Source organism: Gadus macrocephalus, chromosome 14 (genome assembly GCF_031168955.1).
Source record: "Gadus macrocephalus chromosome 14, ASM3116895v1".
In the NCBI taxonomy this organism is placed as follows: Eukaryota; Metazoa; Chordata; class Actinopteri; order Gadiformes; family Gadidae; genus Gadus; species Gadus macrocephalus.
The window spans coordinates 819,581-832,844 of NC_082395.1; positions in this window are offsets into that span (position 1 = coordinate 819,581).

Sequence of the window (13,264 nt, forward strand, 5' to 3'; positions counted from 1 at the left end):
GGAAATGCAATATTTTAGGACAGATACACCATTAAACACGTTTCTAATGACATTTCTAGCGAGAAATGTACATTTTCCTTACATAATCTTCAGTCAGTGAATGTGTATGATCTTTATTAATCTTTATTATCTGAATGGGAAATGCAATTTTTAGGGCCGATTCAACGTTAAACGTGTTTCTAATAACATTTCTAGCGAGAAATATACTTTTTACTTGCATAATCTTCAGTCAGTGATTGTGTCTGATCTTTAGTTTTATAGTTATTAGGATTTGATCGGCTCGCTCGCATGTTTCAACGACGTCAGGTTGTTAGGAACGCTGCTTTCGCTAAACTAGCAGCTCACGTGCTTCCTGCGTTTGTGTTATTAAACTGTTACTTTATGTAACTTTTAAGGATATCATCTTGTTAGAAACACGTATATCTGAGAGCCAACCCAGTCGCCAAAAGCATTTATTCTTTTTTACGCAGATTATTATTATTACGCATTATCATTAAACTTGAACATTTGTTTTTACAGTAGATTGGTGGAGGGATGACGTATGTTGGCCAACCCGGAAGTTAGCTTCGACCTGGGTTCCCTTGACAAAAAGCCAACAGGTTTTTCCATTGGATTTTGGATTATTGCAGAAAAATTAGCATCTTTGAAGCACCTCCTCAAAAACTGAAAATAAATAAATAAAAAGAACCGTTTTCCAAAGAACGAAATGTAAACCAATACATTCTGAATGGGAGTGTTTCTCCGATTTTTCCATGCTACACAGAACGAAATGTAAACCCATGCAAATAAAGACTTCATGGTCATAATTTAAAGACAGTATCATTAACCTCCTGAGTGTGTTGGGTGGTATTCTATTTTTTTTCAACGGGGCTGGTGCCGTCTCCTTTTGACCTTTTGACCCCAGACTTCTGGGGGAATAGCTGAATCAATTCATTAGTCAATCAGAAGCATGTAAATATCTTCCCGGTGGCGTAGGAGGACGAACAAGGTGTCCTTCACCTTGTTCGAACCCCTTTTATCAAAGGGGGTCTCAAAGGACTCATACGCTTCAACAGCGGCTGCAGCAGAAGTGTTGAGACGAAAGATGATAAAGACATTTATAGAATATTCCCATTCAAATGATTCTTCGCACGACCTGCAGGTTGGAGACTGAAATAACCCCCAAAATGAGTAATAATGTAAAAGCAGCCAAGTCCCACAAATTGCTTGAACTATTTATTTCATTCCATTGTTTCGTTGATATGCATAATTGAAAAGTTTTAAGCATATGGATTTAATGCAATATCCACAAACAGTTCAAAATGGTACCATGAAATGTCTTGTTTATTGTATTAACCAGTTCATTTCTCTTTTGTGAAAGTCACCAAAAGTCAAAAAAAGTTAAACGCAAGGTCACAGGCTAACAGTGGAGCTGTGTTGGGAACCAGCAGCCAAGAGCTTCCATGGAAACTTTCTACCCATGTTAAATAGATTTAGTTGGCAGTTCCTTTTCTGCCCATTCTTGTGGAAGCACTTTGCAGTACTGGGAGACACCATTTCTAACGTCAATGGAGCTAGATTCTAAAAATATCAAAAGATGCCCAAAGCAAATACCTTTAACCCATAGTTGTGTTTTATCAAATTCAAAAATTTCAGAGTTTCATTGACCACAAATTGAGCAGAAATATTTTGCATACAAATCTTTAAATAGTTTAACCACATTAAGAAAAATACATTAGTTAATTTTTTTTATTAGTGAAGCCACAAGTTTTGCACATTATCCAAACAGAATACCTGAAATGTTGATATTTCAGCCCTTTCGGGTTAAAACAAGAGAAAAGGACAACCTAACAAGAGTGAAAAGTTTGGGTTAGGTGACCTATAGTTCAAAGATGTCCCTGGTCAGGTAGACTAAATAAAAGTGTATTCCCAATTGCTCCAGGACAATTGTGTAATTTACTTGTGAGCTCTCCCTCGAGCCTAGAGAGACATCAGTGTTGAACCACCAACTGAAAGAGGGTATTTGCCATTAGTATGAGTGACAACATTTCATGGCTATTAATTTAGTTCATTATATTTAGCCGATTTGAATAGACTTTTCTAGCAGGTGAGGCTGCCAAAGAACTAAATATGGAGCAACTACAAAAAGTACATTTGCAGCATGACCAAATTATACAAGAAGTATAGGAACTGTTCTAGCAGATATGTTTTAGAAGTCTCTTTTGATAGGCAGTGTAGAATGTTGGTGTATTTTAGTGTCTCTCTGTTGTTCACATTTCTAGTCTAGGGACAAGCCAGGGCCTCTCATACTGACGGGGTGTTCTGCCATTGTTACGTCTCAACAAGGTTGAACCGACCTGGTCCTCCGGGACATGGCCAGGGCCAGATACCTTATCAGTGCTGAGAGTGCGTCTGTTTTCGTGTTATTCATATATCCCCTTTTTGTATTATACTCGCCCCAACCCTTTGGTTCGACGACAAGAAGTCAAGGAGTCAAGAAGTCAAGAAGCCAAGGAACAAGTCATCGACCACCGGGTCCACTATAGATTATTCAACCCAAGTCTGTATCTCGCTGTATTACATCCTGGAATAAACCATCTATTCAACCCTCTGATCCAACCTGTCAAGTTGCTTTGATTTCGACTTCAAGAATTACTACTACGACTGAAAATACACAACGCAGAGTCTGTCCAAACAGTTTAGAAATAAGCTGAAATCTAACATTTGGTGCCGTGACACCGTCTTGAAGAGAGAGGAGTGAGAAGACGATTGCCTCTGAAGATTGCGCTGTGATCGAGAAGACCGCGCGCCCTGCCTGGGAAGACGTCTGATCTACCACAAGCCTCCATTGCCACAACCTCCAGATGGCTTACGACCTACGGCAACTCCTCGACTACTGCAAGCCAACAAATTGGCTCTTGCACACCAGACACGCATTTTGCTTTATTTTAGGTTTTCAAGCATCTTAAAATACCCAAATCATCGCTCCAATACACAAGTCAGCTAATGGCCTACAAGGAAATGCTGAAGCTAGTGTTAGTGATGGCGATAGAAATGGACAAGCTTGCGTGTACAAATATGCAACTAGAATTGCAAGGTTCACAGCCCAGTTGCATAAGTGGTCACAACCGTTGGATTGTAAGCAAGGGTAAAAAAAGAAAAAACTGGTCAATTGACATGGTCAATTGAAAGCCTGTACAAAACGACCCTGGAATAGTCGAATGCAGCTTTACTGCAGATTAATTAAGCCAAATTGCATAAACATCCAATGGTAAACAGTATACAAATGCAATCAAGGTTGCACTCACACTAGGCCATCTGGCCGTGACCGTCACAACTGTGGCCTGGCCACGGTAGGCTCTTGTACATACGCCATCACGTCGCTAGCATCCAAACAATTCTACCAAACCTTAACCAACTAGTGAAAAATGGAACAAAACTTTAGCACACACCCAGTGACTAATCACCTTGTCCAGGGGTGTTCCAACGTGGTTTACCAGAGGGCCTTGTGGACTTAAAGTAAGCCACACATTTGACAGAGACAGCACGGAATGACGTTAAACTAAGCTAATCTACAGGTTACTAGTGCTAGTGCAATGACATGAGCATTTTGCACAATATTTGTACTCCAATGCTACGTAAAGCAGGCTTCTTCAGAAATCCGTAGCCTGCTACATTGAAGGGCAACTGTAACAAATCCTGACCAAGACCGAAAAATGGCTCTGGAAGCCACTACGGCCCACGCAGCAGATTACTGCGTGGACCGTGGTGGCTTCCAGATCAACCCTTCGGTGGACCATTCATACACATGTATTCCGAGGATGTTTTGAAGACACTGGAGTCCCATGGCACTAGATTCCTTTGAAGACTAAGTTGGTATGGGGGGGCCCAAAGGGGGCCCCCCCATAGATCTTGTCAGTCATCTAACACCTGTTAAGAAAAACATACACACATCACAAGATACAAATCAGCAAAGCTAGGTTAACAAACAGCGGCGACATGCATGTCAAGGTGCAAAGAGCAGGGATACTGATGGCTTGTGTCTGAGGAGACAGCCCAAAAACGTCAACATTTAATAAAGGAAAATAACTTTTACTCACTGCGGTGGTCTGTTTCGAAGTGCCATGTTGGTAGCAATATTTGTCTGGGCTGTTCAGTCAAATGCCCACAAAAACAAACACGCAACAACGCATACTTTCAGTTTGTATAAAGTGACAATAGTGATCTGCAATCTAGATCGAAAACTTTCAACCCTCACTAAACTCAACCTCGATTGACACAGGCCGATGCGAAAAGTAAACCAAACCCATTGTGTTCACCTTTAATATAGGGGTGCGTGACAGGTGATCTCAATTAAGAGCTAATCAGAAAGAACACACTGATGAGTGAGACGTTCAAAACGAGGACGAGGATTTAACGGAATTGTTACCATTCAAATTCAAATTTCTTTATTAATGGATAGGGTATGATATCAATGATTTGGGCTTTGAGTAGGCCTATATTTCTTATATATTTCTTAAATTTTTTCACCCCTTCGCCTTTTGAATATGAAATCTATGATCATACACATTCACTGACTGAAGATTATGTAAGGAAAATGTACATTTCTCGCTAGAAATGTCATTAGAAACGTGTTTAATGGTGTATCTGTCCTAAAATATTGCATTTCCCATTCAGATAATAAAGATTAATATAGAGTGGCGAAGTCACGCCCCTTCCGGTAGGGCTCATGGGACCTATGAGATCGAAAAATATGAATGGGTGTCAATGGAGAGAAAATAATTATTTTCTGGTCCCGGTCTTTATATGCCCTGGATTACACATATGTTGTTTGTGGATTTAAAGGATAATTTTTCATGCAAAGAGTTCGACCGTTTATTGTGCAATTGTTCAGATAAAGGCTGTAGAGAAAACACAACGAGAAAGACTACACGGCTCGTATGTGACGTCACGCTCCCTGCGACTGGCGTGGAGAAGACCGACAATCTTCCCATCGGCATAACTGAAACTCTGCACGTGCCCCGACTTATAATGGTTTTCACCTCTTTCGATGCTTTTATCCTCCCCTTGGAAAAAGCGGTGAAGTGGGGCAGAGAGATCGCCATCTCTGTGCCGAGTTCCAAGGGCGGGTGTGGTGACGTATATCATATGCGTCTAGAGCAGCGAAGAGCTGTAGTTCACAAAGCGGCCTCACATAAAACCTAAAATTATCAAACTTCTTCACGAACATTTTTAGTTTTCTTTGCATGAAAAATTATCATTTAAATCCACAAACAACATATGTGTAATCCAGGGCATATAAAGACCGGGACCATAAAATAATTATTTTCTCTCCATTGACACCCATTCATATTTTTCGATCTCATAGGTCCCATGAGCCCTACCGGAAGGGGCGTGACTTCGCCACTCTATAGGCTACGCCGTGTTCCGGAGCCGCGGGGGATTCTGGGAATTGGGGTTGTCAGTTGACAAAAGGGGCTTTTGTTAACTTGTTTTGTTGTTAGGATTAAGTGGGGTTGATGGGTTCGGGATGTTATGTGGTTGTGTGTTGTTCTATTAACATTGTTCGTGTGTTCATTGTTGTCGACACCGTCACCGAGAGTGACGTGACCATCGTTTCGTGCAGCTGTTCCGTGTTGAAGTCTCGTTCAATAAAAACCAACTCTCGTTGTCGAGCGTTCAATAAAAACCAACTCTCGTTGTCGAGCGTGCCCCCCCCCTACAAACGTGTCTCCCCCCCCCCCTCAACAAATGTGTCCCCCCCCCCCCCCCCTTCAACTAACGTGCCCCCCCCCCCCCCCCCTACAATCGTGTCGTCGTCGTCGTCCCCCCTCAACAAACGTGTCTCCCCCCCCCCCTCCCCGGTCAACAACAGTCTACCTCCCCCCGTGAAACCCAAACCCCGAAACCCGCCTCCACAGCGGCACGCGTGGATACTGTAGGTATAACACGCTATTTTTTTACGTTGAAATGCTACGTATCCAGTGTTCATGGAAACGTACACCGTCAACGTTTTTTCTTGGCTACTGGGTTGAGTGGTGAATGGCTCCCTAACAGTGAACCATAAATCTACAAACATACAATTATAACGATGTATGGATTGTTAACATCACTCCAACAAATGATTTAAACATTAACTCACTAAATCAATCGTATGTGTTTGGGGACAGAAAGTAATGCCTCATGTGAATGTACTGCAACACAATCACAAACCTATTCTGACCAAAACAAGTTAAGAGGCGAGCTAATTCAATAACATCTTGCCAAAATAACTTCAAAAGCAAGTTAGTGGCAAGCTCATTCATTCATAGCAGGATAGCATTAGCAGCTAGCACCCTGCCCAACACTTATTTCACAACAGACTCCGTCGCTGCCACGCGGCCTGTCGCAGAGGACGGTCTCCTCTTCCACCAGTCTGCTGAGCTGTGATTGCCTGCTTGTATATTTCCCTAAGATTACGGGTTGAATGGAGGGAAGAGCCATCCCACACTCGCACAACAAGCCCGTTTCAGCCATGCTGGAAAAGGGGATTACTTGGAATTGGCACTCGTGCAATCAGCAGGTTCAGTATCCTAGCAGCGGCAGAGGCAGTCGTCTTCAAAGCTTCACTGCTTACTAGTAACAATGTGTGTAGACACCAGCACGCACACACACACACACACACACACACACACACACACACACACACACACACACACACACACACACACACACACACACACACACACACACACACACACACGCACACGCACGCAAATACACACACTCACGCACACCTGCACACACACACACGCACGCACGCACGCACGCACGCACACCTGCACACACACACACACACACACACACACACACACACACACACACACACACACACACACACACAGAAACACCTACACACACCTACAATGTGTAGGTGATGAATCAGATCAGTAGAGTGATCGGATTTATGTCGTGCAGGAACTCAATCATATCGGCAGCATTTAACGCAGCCTCGACTTGTGCGTTGTTACAATGTGAATGGCTCTAAAGCTCCCTGGTTCTTTCTGTTCCATCACCTGATGAAGTTTGAACAACAACAACATCCATCTCAACAGGAAGCATCAGCAAACCACAAATAAAGGCTGGTTAAGGTTCTGTGTGTCGAAGGACATCCGGCGCTCCGGTTTACTGCCCCGTGATAGTAAGAATGTATTACTGTGTTTGCACATAGTGTGGAAAGACTCTCTGTTTCTATCTGAGCTGAGCCTCCGAGGAGGGCTCTCTGTTTGCTGGTGAGGTTAGTGAGTCGAACACAAAGGAGGCTCCAAAAGGTGGTTGGGTGAAGAAGCTTTTGTGATTGTGGTTTGGAGGAGTGAGGTGCAGACATCGGCAGGTAAGGACTGTCAGAGTATTATATTACAAAAATCCATTATGAGTCCAGACAATGACCTTTAAATAAAGACAATGGAATGACTCACCAGAGCTGTGTTATGAGTGAAGCTCTGCCAGGGCTATGATATTAAACCTCATGAGGGATCTGGAGTTTTACTGTGTTTCTTATGGATCTTCTCTGTTATTTTTTATCAAACAGAGTACCATTATGATTACCACCATCATGCCACCCTTTTTTGACACAGAGATTAGTCACACATAAGATCTACCATTGACCCAGCGGAAGAATTTATTGCATTTAGGGGCAGTTAATGTAATTTATCTTCATAAAGTTAATGATTGCATACATTTTTTTCTGCATTTGATACATTGAAAAAATACAATTACTAGATCTATCCAATAGATGCTTGGTTCGCTCATGTAAAATAGGTCCATCCGTAGTTAAGCATTAACTTATAACACATTATAATACTGCCATCTTGTGGCTCATCACCCTCGTTGCGTCGGCAGACCTGTTTCAGAGAGCGTCGGCCAGATGAACACAGGTGTCGCTGATGACGCTGATTATTAAAGGGCTGCTCTTTGTATGAAGCAGGCCACAGTTATTAGACCAGACTAGTGAAGATATATGCTCATGAAACGGGTTAGAACAAAGAAGAGTTTTGTATATGTATATATATATATATATATATATATATATATATACACACATACATACACATATTATGGTATTTTTCTGTGCCTTATTTTCTTTTTATTCGATAGCTAGTCAGCGTACTAACAGGTTTGGCCGCCACCACAGACGTGTGTAAACTGGGAGAGACTCTGCTGTCAGTTGCTATAGCCAGAACCCCCCTACCACCTATCCAGAACCCCCCTTCCTCCCCCTCTCCAACCCACACACATTTTTCAGATTTTCCAGTTTGCTACATCTCTGAGCCTGCCCACACAGATTCAAGGACTCTGCCTAATCCAGAATACGACCAAAGTCACCGCCTGTCCATGAGCCACTGAACCAGAGGGGGGCTCTACAGCCAGCAGCCCTAAAGGAACCTTAATACGACCCACTCTGCACAGAGAAGCTCTTCTCTCTGGCCCCGGGGCAGAGGCTGAATCAGACAGCTGGTCAGATCTGCTCTGAGTCGAGACGAGGGCGGTCCTAACCTCTGGAACCGTTGATCGCTGTTAGGTGTCAGACGCGGCCCAGAGCCATGCGCTGCTTCCACCTCCAACCCGCCACACAGACAACATCTGTAGGACCGGGCCCAGATACTTTACTGTCCTCCAGCACATCGTGTGTACAGATATATAAGACAGAGCAGCAGCTCCTGGGAGCGCTTACCCCTTATGTTGAAGTGATGAGGAAGAGAAAGCCACGACAGTTCTAATAAGGATATGTAGCTTTAATAATCAGATGGAAAACAATCAGCAGGTTGAGTTGATAAGAGTTGAGGACCTCGGTGAAGCGGTCCACACAGCGTTGGAGAAAACTCTATTGTCAACTCGTGATATCATATGACTGCCCTGGTGTGGTTACCGTTAACCAGTGAGTCATTCTAATCATACTACTAATCAATCAAAATCCGACTCAGTTTTTTTCCCAGCAGAGAGAAGAATAACAAAATGTCCCTTACATCTAGTGCCTTACTAACCATTGTTTGAATACACTGTTATTGAGCTATTCTGTTCTTAGACAATGGGAAGTCAATGCCAACATTAAACTTAGAAAGCTAATAGGTTTTAATGATCGATCAATAAATACATAGGATCCATAGTGTAGGTAGGCCTATATTGAATGGTTACTGGTTTGTTACCTGTGTTGAATTCAGCGACAAGTTAAAACATTTAAACTTTTCTTCATTTTTCAGTTGGTCGACTGCGTCATCGAAAGATCGCGACGGTGTGGTTGGAGCGGCTCCTTGGTTTGTGTTCCGTTCACACCGCGCTGTGACCTGAGCTCTAAAACCTCCTCCAGCGTTGTGTTCGCTCCGTGTCTAAGCCGTGTTCGCGTCCGCTATCGGCAGCCTACTTGACATTAAGTGAAACACATTAAGGAGAGCGCCACAGGCCCAACCACGCCGGAGCACTTCTCCGTCGCCTCAGGGTCGTCAAACTGGGCTCCGGTTTGGTTTTGCGCCGACCTTTAAGTGCAGACGACCCAAGAGTCCAGTTTATGAGGGCCTACATTACTTGAACCTGCTTCCTGCAGTATCATAGCAATCCAATGCAGCAGTCCGGAATATCTCCATTTATTTTAATTATCATTTTCTTTAAATGGTTATGTATGTACGTGTGTGTGTGTGTGTGTGTGTGTGTGTGTGTGTGTGTGTGTGTGTGTGTGTGTGTGTGTGTGTGTGTGTGTGTGTGTGTGTGTGTGTGTGTGTGTGTGTGTGTGCGTGCGTGCGTGCGTGTGTGTGCATGCTAGCGTGAGTGTCTGTGTTTGTTAGGGATGGGCAAAATGATTCTTTTCCGGGAACTAGTTCTTTCAGTTCAGTTCACTATAACGATTCGTTTATTTGATTCGTTCGTTTTGATTCGTTCGTTACGTCAGATTACATCTTAAAAAAAATAAAAAATAAAAAGGTTTTTTTAATTGGTCGTGGGTCCGGATAGGACCGTCAAGACCGCAGTCCGCCGTTTGGAGATGCCTGCTATTTAGTATGTCGAACGTCCCACCAATATTTATACCACTTGCTTACTCTCTATATTTCATTCATGGTTTTACATTTATAATTTTATTTTACTTTACATTTAATTCTTCATTGTTCAGGCATTACAGAACTTGCATGGTCATAAATAAAAAATACGAACTGCAGTTTAATTTCTTTGTTTGTTCTTAAATTGACGTAGAATGGAGCAAAGACTCCTGGGATTGGGAAATGCGTTTATCCAATAAACAGATGGAGGTCAAGTCTATTTTCGAAAAAATGTAGGGGGATATATGAGTCGAATGGTATGACCCAAGATACGTCAGACAGAGAAAGCGCGCATATTCGACGGTACCGCCTTGTCATTGGTTTACCCAGGTGCCATTCCAACACCATTGCTACCTCTCAGGTAGCGTTCGGGATTCGTTCGTTGTAACGAATCAGTCGCGACCGACACATCCCTAGTGTTTGTGTGTCTGTGTGTGTGAACCTAGCTCCAGCCTGAATGAAATGACTTTATTTTGGGTGTTTCTTATTCTACCCGACCCGACCCGGTAATACTCTGCTCTGCATATTCCAGGAACCGTCCCTCACTGCAGCCTGCAGGAACCTGAAGGCAGCCCTCTGAGACACCCACACACACACACACACACATACAGACGCAGGAACGCACACACACGTACACACACATACATGCTCGCAGGCAGACACACACACACACACACACACACACATGCAGAGACACACACGCATGCATGCACACATGTACGTTTGCACGCACCCACAAACACAAAAACGCACACACAGACACACAGCCACAGATGAACACACACACACACAGATGCACAAACGCACGAACACATAAACATACACACACACACACACACACACACACACACACACACACACACACACACACACACACACACACACACACAAAAAAAACATCATCGACAATGATGGAGTATGTATAATTTCTTCATGAGAAACTCCTCAGAGTTATCTGTGGTGTCTTTGTATAGGTTCCTGAGGACCTCATGAAGGAGTCAGGAACCACCAGTCAGCGTGAGCTGAGTGAAGGATCGCTCCCAGGGGGCCGGCCTCTCGGTCATAATATGGCCTTCATATTGAAGCTGATATTTGATGAGTAATCGTTGATGCGACTGTCTTTCCAGATGATTCCCAAGAGGCCCATCTTCAAGGCTCAAAGGGGCTCCGCCTCAAGAGACCAGACACTGTCTGGCCGCGGCTTTGCGGCAATTCATTTCCAAATATGGATGCTGCCTTTAGTTGTAAAAAGAATCTTGCCGAAGCTGGTTGGAATTTAGGCCAAACATAATCTCCTATGTGAGAAAAGCCATCAGTGGAAATGTCTGTTAACCTGTTACTCAGTACAGTAGTTACTCAGTACATCAGTAACTATTTCAGATCAAACCGTGTTGATTGCTCCGTAGTCTTTGGGCCGTTGTTCGATTTGACAGACCGTGGCACTCCTTCTTCATGAAGCTAAAGTCCATGATTATTAAGGTTCTGCAACACCCCAGAGGTCTGAGGGGGGAGCCAGCCTGTGGTGCTGACCTTCACGGTAGAACGTCTTGCACTCCCTCTGCTCACTATCCCAGGATTATGGGCGGACCCAGAGCTCTCCCGTTCTCCCCAGATCCTTCAGACACCCTCTCAGATCACAGCAGAGGTGCGCTGAAGGTGGTTTGATCCAAGAAGAGCTGAGGGGTTCAGTATAAGACCTTCTTCTCCAGCGTAGGGTGTCCTTGTTCTACCTGGATCGTCCTGGATCCACCCTGCACCAGAAGGTTGTTTAGGGCTGCGCTGAGTTGGTCCACACTGAAGAAAACTCTGCCGTCTGATACGACGCCCGTCGTGTGAGTAAGCTATGGGGTCGTTTTTTCCATCCTAATCAGTCAATCCCTCACTCCATCAATCAGTCCGATCCAGCTTCAGAGCCTGCCGTAGCTGTGGTTGATCCTGCAGCCAGACCATAGCCTGTGAACTCTCTGGACATTGAGTGGCCACTAGACTATTGAATGTTATACCTAATATTATAGATATTTGGTTCACATGTAGAGAGTGCTTCCCACCAAAGATCTATTTCACTTTATTATTTTAAGTAAGACTAGGCTGCATAAAGTACAATATCAGTTATTCATTTTACAGTTTCAGATATGTATAACTGTGAATACTGAAAGCAGTTACATTCTGACGTTGCTTTTACTTATCTCTATGTGAAATCTTATGTTGCATTCACATGGTACATGGTGGTGATTATCAGAGCCATATGTTCTCTGGGTTGTAAACAACTGTGTAGGTCTTGTTTTTCAGGACATATTCGCCTCCATCTGGAGCCATCTATTGTTTGTGTACAGATTTATACGTAGAAGTTTTTGCCTGTTATTCTATGTGCAATTGCTTAAGATCCTTTTGATCAACAAACTATTTTAAATTGCAATGATTAAAAAGACAACCTTAGAACTCTTTGCTTGCACATGTAACATTTATCCTTGAAGATCAAAAAGAATCCACCTATTTTTGTTTAATTCATTAATCATTCAGTCAGGAAATCAGTTATGAATAACAATGGGTCCATCCTTCATCTCCAGTTCTGTCACAAGGCTTCTACTCTACTTTAGTGTCCTTGATACATAGACACACTGGTTAATTTGGTCTTTGTAGGTTATGTATTCATACAGATTGTATGAATAAGTAAATACAAAATCATTGGACTGGCATGAAAGATTGAGTATATTTTGGACACCGATATTTTTGTATGAATATACATAACACGACAAAAACTAACGGAAGTGGACCGAGACGCTGAATATCACGGATGCATCGTTACATTACAAGTAGAAAAGTCCAATAAATAAATCTGCAACATTTTAATATAGTAGTCAATGGCTAAACAAATTCATAACGTTACATGCAGTGCCCTTCACAAATGGTTGCGTCGTGTTGTGATTTCAATGATTTATGGATTTCTATCTGCAATTGGAAAAATAACCAGAAGATGGCAGTAACAATATAGCCGAGACTTTACTGCAAGAAGACTGTTTTTGTTTTTTTGTCTCTGTTTCCAAATTGAATAGGTCTATTTTCTCAGCTTTTTATTCCAACAAATATATAGGATGCATCACTTTACCTTGAGCCATGCACTCTTATCAATGTAGGCCTACTATATCACTGAAATATAAATATTTATTGAAGAGGTCAGTTTTGATTTAACGACCATCTGCAAGGGGACAAAAACGGAC